Raw genomic sequence first — 6,506 nt, forward strand, 5'->3', positions numbered from 1 at the left:
CACATACACAAATGTGAGAACAGGTGGAGGGAAAGATGGGCATCCTGCAGAGGGACTAGTCCCTCCACGGTCCTTCTTCCAGTCCTCGAGCTCTCCAGATCTCGGGCGCTCACATGCATGCCTGGCGTGATTCAGGCTGACCAGCCAGGGATTTGAACCACCGTTGCCATGTGCTGTCCTGCTTTTCTTGAGCAGCACATCACTGTTGTGCGCCAAAGCCAGCCCTTGAATTGTTTTCAAATTAGATAAACATGAATCTAGCATGTTTATCTAGAATCTAGTTTCCTTTGGAAATACTTTTTTTTTTTTTTTTAACTTTTCGGCTTATGTCGAAATACTTTTTTTTTTTAACTTTTCATTAGGGCTTATGTCCAGCAACTTCCTTAAATTTTTGACTTCTGAATTGCCTTTTCTTTTACTTATCTTTTGTGTATTGTGAGCCCTTGCCTTATGAATGCTGCTTAAAAATGTTTTTGTTAGCCATGCCTACTCAGGTGACTTTTTCTTTTTCCCTCATCTTAGTTTTAAGTACAGTTTTTGGTTTTGTGAGATCTAATGGTTTAGTCAAACGCTATGAGCTCTAGTTAATGACTCAATCAAAAGCCATGAGGTCGCCTCACAGTGATTATGTCAGTGTGCTTAAAATGAAGGTGGAGCAGGGAGGTAGTGATTAGTCCAGTTTGAAAGCTCTTATTAGTGAAGTTATTCTTCATCCTGGTTGTAATGATAACAGCTGCCATTTGTTGAACATGTATTACGTGCCAGACACTGCTAAGGATTTTCCATTATTTAATCATTGTGACAGCCTTTCGTATTGAGGGTACTGTGTTTTTATAGTTGAGAATCTCAGGATACCTACATTTATCATTTTTTCAATATAAGTGGATTTCTTATTCTTAATTTTAATTACTCAAGTTTTTTGTTTAGTGTGTTATATCTTGTTTACTATCTTAATATTATGGGATCTAGTCAAATTCTTAGTATCATGAGTTAAGACTTCCTGGAGTTCTACAGTATAAAAATAAGAAGGAAAAATGTTTATTATATGCCTCGAAAGAGCTGAGTATTTGTTATTGGTATTGGTTCCTGTGCTTCCACAGATCCCAGTTCATTGATTTTAAAAGAAATCTCATTAGCTAAGCAACAGAAGCCATTTATTCCTTGCTGAATACCCTCTTCCCTCTTGTTCCCTTTAGTTTTAGAGCTCTTTTGTTTGCACTTTGGCGTTTTGAGTGGTTGGTTCCCTTATGAAGATAATTAGTGTCATAAAACCCCCATCTCACTGGTTCTTTGCATCTCACCAACAGCAACAATGAACCTGTACTTACTTTATTCCTATCTTTTTAATATCCTAATAGACCTGCATTATTAAACCTGTCAAAATCAGAGTCAGCGGCTACAGCTAGAGCGGTGATGCTATTAGTCTTAGATGGACAAACCCGTTCCTCTCCCTGAGGTCCTATGACTACAACAAACGAGAACCCTTCCGAGGCATGAGTCACTTCAGTTGCGTTAGCTGGACTGGGCCATCTTTCTCTGCTTAGGTCCTTGAGTTGAATTTCCTTCGTCTGGAAAATTTTAATCACTTTCCACCAAAGTTGTATTTATCCTCCAAATGTCATCAAAGATATCCTGCCCTCCCTCTCCCCTGCCCAAGAGCTTCCTTTAACTTCAAGGCCTTGGGCAGAGATTACGGAAATGGTCTGCCATGTACCCACAAAGCCAGTCTTTAGTCATTAATGTGTCCCATCTATACTTTACCTAAGTAACATCTGCTTCTCTATCTAGCAGATGCCTCCCCAACATTCCTAGTTTCAGATTTTTTTTTTTTTTTTTGCTTTTTGACAGGGTGGGAAGCAAAGCCGGTAGTAGGATTTGAGGAAAGAATGATGGATTTAAGATTGCTGGTTCAGGATTCTAGTCCTGGCTTTGTCATTTACTAGCCCCAGGCAAGCCACCTTCCCTGGTTCAGTTCTCATAATAGCATTAAGATTATCTTCAAATGAAAAATCTCAACATTCCTAAAAAAAAACACAAGGTGGAAGATAAGGAATTAAAGGCAGGAGACAAGGTAGGAAAAATCATATGGTTTGGGGAAGAATTTGGCCTTTGGTTTATAAGACCAGGTTTCCTCCAAGTCTGTTTTATGCATAGCTCCTGACATTGAGGTTGATGGGACTGGACTAACACCAATCCCATTACAAACAAATTGCAGAAAACAAGAGTTGTAAAGCTGGGATTTTAGTGGTCTTCTGGTCAGATCCCTTAATTTTATGGATGATGAAATTGAGGCCCAGGGCAGTTGCAATATGTACAAAGTCACAGCAAAAGGAGTCCGGGGCCCCAGGCTTCTCCGTTCTCTGTAACATACATATACCCACCATCTCTGACGGCTACAGTGAAATGCTCATGACAGAATCTTTCTGCATGTGTATGTCCACAGAACCCATTCTTTATAATGCCGGCTACATGCCCAAGTTTTATTATTGCTCCCGACATTCACTTGTGATTACTCTGCTCACATTAGGAATAAACTTTGTAAGAAATACATACTTAGTGACATCTAGTTTCAGTATTCTTTTCCTTTTAAATTTTAGGTCTCTTCTAAACACTTTGCTCAATTTTGTACAACTTTTCAACCACTGCACTCCAAACAGTTCATATGGTTGCAATCTAAATGAAGGTATGAATGTCTATTAGATCTACCTCATTAAAGAAATTGGTTGTGATCATGGGTGCTTTCCAGACCCTTACAGAAACAGGGTTATTTTCTTTTTGTTCTTTAAACTTTTCAGATGAACTCCAAACTAGTATCTAATTTTCCTTTGTACTATGGTATCTGGTAAACCTCATTTCAATTGGAATAAAAAATTAAGATAGAAGGTCAGCCATGACAGCATCCCGAGGATACTGCTGCTCTGCAGGCTGAAATCACATGGGCGGCCTGGGTTTGATTCTGAGCCCTAAAAGTTGGGTGTGGTAGCATGCGCCTGCAGTCCTAGCAGCCGAGGATAGTGAGGGAGAGTGATGAGCCCATAGTCAGCGTGCACAACAGTGACACCCTGAGAGCTGGGTGTGGTGGTGTATGCCTGCACCCCAGTGACTCGGGAGACTAAAGTGGGAAGATTCCAAGTTCAAGGCCATCCTGGGCAACATGGCAAGCTCTCTGTTACTTAAAAAAAAAAAAAAAAAAAAAAAAAAAGGAAAAGGAAAAGAAAAGAAAACCCCAGATATTTCAAATTCTAAATTAGACTGTTAGGTCTAACTAGCTTCAGAGACCTATGTCAGGGGCAGTAAGTTTCTGTCAAACTTGTAAGGATTTTTGTTGGTATTACCAAAAAAAAACCTGTTAAGATTCAAAGCTAACCTTTGGCTCTTTTGTTGACATTATAGAATAGCAAACATTTTTGCAAACGGCATATATTCCTGAAATCAATACTTTTACTAGTTTTGCATTCCTTATGGCTTTTGTTCCTGGTTCTCTCTCCCCTAAACTGAATCGAAGTTGAAGTTCTAGGGCTGTGTCCTCTCGACCTTGATTTGTTTCTGTTAAAGCTTCATAAGTTACTTTATCTTTTCTATATCCTAAAAGACCTGTATTATTGCACATTTCCCTTCTGCCCTAATATTTCGTTATTTCCCAGTTTCTCAGTATCATTAGAGGAACGGAGGAGGAATGATATTATTTGTTGACTATTTTGTTTCTTTGGAAATCTAAGCAATAAAGAGATCTTTTTATTTGTAAAACTGAATCATTACTACACTCTAAGGGCCTTCACTTTTAAGATGAGGTCAACCATTGCTTGCCAAGTAGGGATCCCAAATACTTTGATTTCTAGTGTTTCTGTTGTTACACTGTGTTTGAAATTCTCATTCCAAATTCTCTTCTCCTTTAGTGGAAGCTGAGACATACACTGTCTTCTCCATTATTTGTAGCTTGAGCAGTGGCCTCTGCAGAGTGATGAAAGGTATCTTTCTATTATGATCCACAGCTAGACACTCCACACTTTAAAAAAAAACAAAGGCTCCCTTTGCTGCATTGCTTTGGGGGCTGTTGAGATTGTTTTTCTAATGCTTCTATATTCTTATTTAATGTAAGGCTAATTTTGCCTGACAGGTACTAAAATTCTCACTGATAAACCTTAAGTTAACATTGAGGGACATCTTCAATATGTTAGGTGACACATTCTCCCTGCTGCAAGGACATGGAGTGTGTTACACATGCAGGTATACAGTCTCATTCATCCCAGGACCAGGACAGCTGCGGATACACCAGTTATCCTCAAATCATGACCGTCAGTACTGGTCTTTTCAACCAGCATCACTGGGTAGTTGCTAATATTACCCCCGACTCAGCATGTGTCAGTATAAGTTAACAAAAAATTCTCAACTGACCAATTAAGAAAGCTATGTTTTATTTTCTTTCATATTTTAAAAACTCATCGAATTGTTAGGCAGCCTTTGAAAACATTAAGGGAAACTTGATCCCATAGGCATATGATGACTATTTTAAAAGAGATGTTTGGAACAGCAATCTATAATCACCCACTCCATTAATTCATGCTTTCATTCACTTGATATTTGGTATGTGTCTGGTGGTACTCCAATTCAAAAATAATTAAGATAATCTCTGTTCACCAGGAGTTCATAAATTACATTTAGTAATCACCCACTCCATTAATTCATGCTTTCATTCATTTGATATTTGGTATGTGTCTGGTGGTACTCCAATAATTAAGATAATCTCTGTTTACCAGTTCATAAAATACATTTAGTTGTATAGCTAAGTGTTACCAGGTCTGTTTTTCCAAACTTACTTGTCATATGTAATAATAATTAAAAATATGAAGACATCTGAAATTGAATGTTTTATGAGTTGTTATTTTCATCTAGGGGACTGAAGAATCACTAACATATGGTTCTTTGGGTTGGGTCTACTGCCCTCTGCTGACTCAACTGCTAACTGAAGACAGCCTGGGTTTACAGATCTGCTTTAAAGAATTCTGAGTCAGCCCCTGGTCTGGTGGGTAAGGCAACTGGATCCCACCTGGCTGGCTGTGTGGTTTGAGTCCTGGACCTGGTAGTTTGAAAAACACGTAGGCTGGGTGTGTGCCCAAAATCCAGAAAGGAGGAAGAAACAGAGGAAAGGGAATTGAGGCATGACCATACCCCATGGGGAGGGGGGGTGTTGCTTTCTCACTTTCCCTCTCTTTCTCTGTAGCTGTCTCTAGTGGCAAGTGCATGTGTCCTTTGGAAAAAAGAAAAAAAAAAAGGAAAGGATTCTACCCAGAAGGGATGATACTGCTCGCATACTGACAGGATCAACATGGCAGGTTAAATGAGATAGGGCAGGGTGCAACTTTGGAGGGAATGAGAACAAGCTGGTAAGAACTTTCTAAGGTAACTTGGCTCTTAGGACCTAGGATGGTGGTACCTGAACTTGTCTGCACATTAGAATCACCAGAACTTTAGAAAATATGCCTATTACTGCTCCCAGAGCTTGTGATTTAACTGGTGTTGGATGAGGTCTGGGCTTTGGGACCTTCAAAAGGTTCTAATGTGAGCTGGAGCCAGCAGGTGGCATGGTGGTTAAGGGTGCTAGACTCCCACATGGCTGACCACGGTTCGAGTCCCGGACCTGGCAGCTTGCTTTCTCACTTTCCTTCTCTCTGTCCCTCTCTGGTCAAATTAAAACAAATAAAGTTAAATAATTCTTAAAAAAGAAACAAAGATTCTAATGTGAGACACATTGGGGGGGGGGTCACTTCTAGGCAACAGCATAAGTCTGTTGGGGACCAGGATTTTTTTTTTGGAGAGGTTTTTGCTATAGGGCGCGTGCGCTCGCCAGACAGACAGAGAGAGACATAGAGACAGAAAGCGAGAAATCACACCCCAGGGGGGATGGTCATGCCACAATCCCTTCTCCTTCATTCTCCTCTCGAGATCTTGGGCACGCACGCACACATGCCCAGCCTGAGTTTTAAGCCACCGGGTCCAGGATGCAAACCGCAGTCGACTACGTGGGAGTCCAGCAACATAGCCATTACACTAACTGCTGATTCCCTTGGGGGCCAGGATTTTTGAAAACTCAAAGACTACCTGTGTATTGCTAAGTACCACCTAAGAAAGGGTACACCATAGATCACACTGAAACTCACAGAATCCTGGAGTTGAAAGAGAATGAGGCCGTTCTGTTCAGATTATTAAACCGGTGTAACATTTCTTTAGAACTTGAAATCAGTAGGCAATGCTTAACTGAAAGCTTTTACATAAAAATCTGGATATTTGGCTTCTTTAAAACAAAACAAAACAAGATCTGAGAACCTTGGGCAAGAATAGCACAGGTGGCACTCAAAGGTGGTTTGGCCCCAGAGCTGGGGCACCTGCTCTCATCTCCACCCACTGCACCCCAGTGAGCGTCTGCAGCTGGTCCGTCCTACTCCTGCCTCCCAGAACAAAAAGCTAACCACCCACAACTGCCACTTGCTCTCAGCTCTGCAGCACAA

The sequence above is a fragment of the Tupaia chinensis genome, unplaced genomic scaffold (genome assembly GCF_000334495.1).
Source record: "Tupaia chinensis unplaced genomic scaffold, TupChi_1.0 Scaffold000539_1, whole genome shotgun sequence".
Lineage (NCBI taxonomy): Eukaryota > Metazoa > Chordata > Mammalia > Scandentia > Tupaiidae > Tupaia > Tupaia belangeri.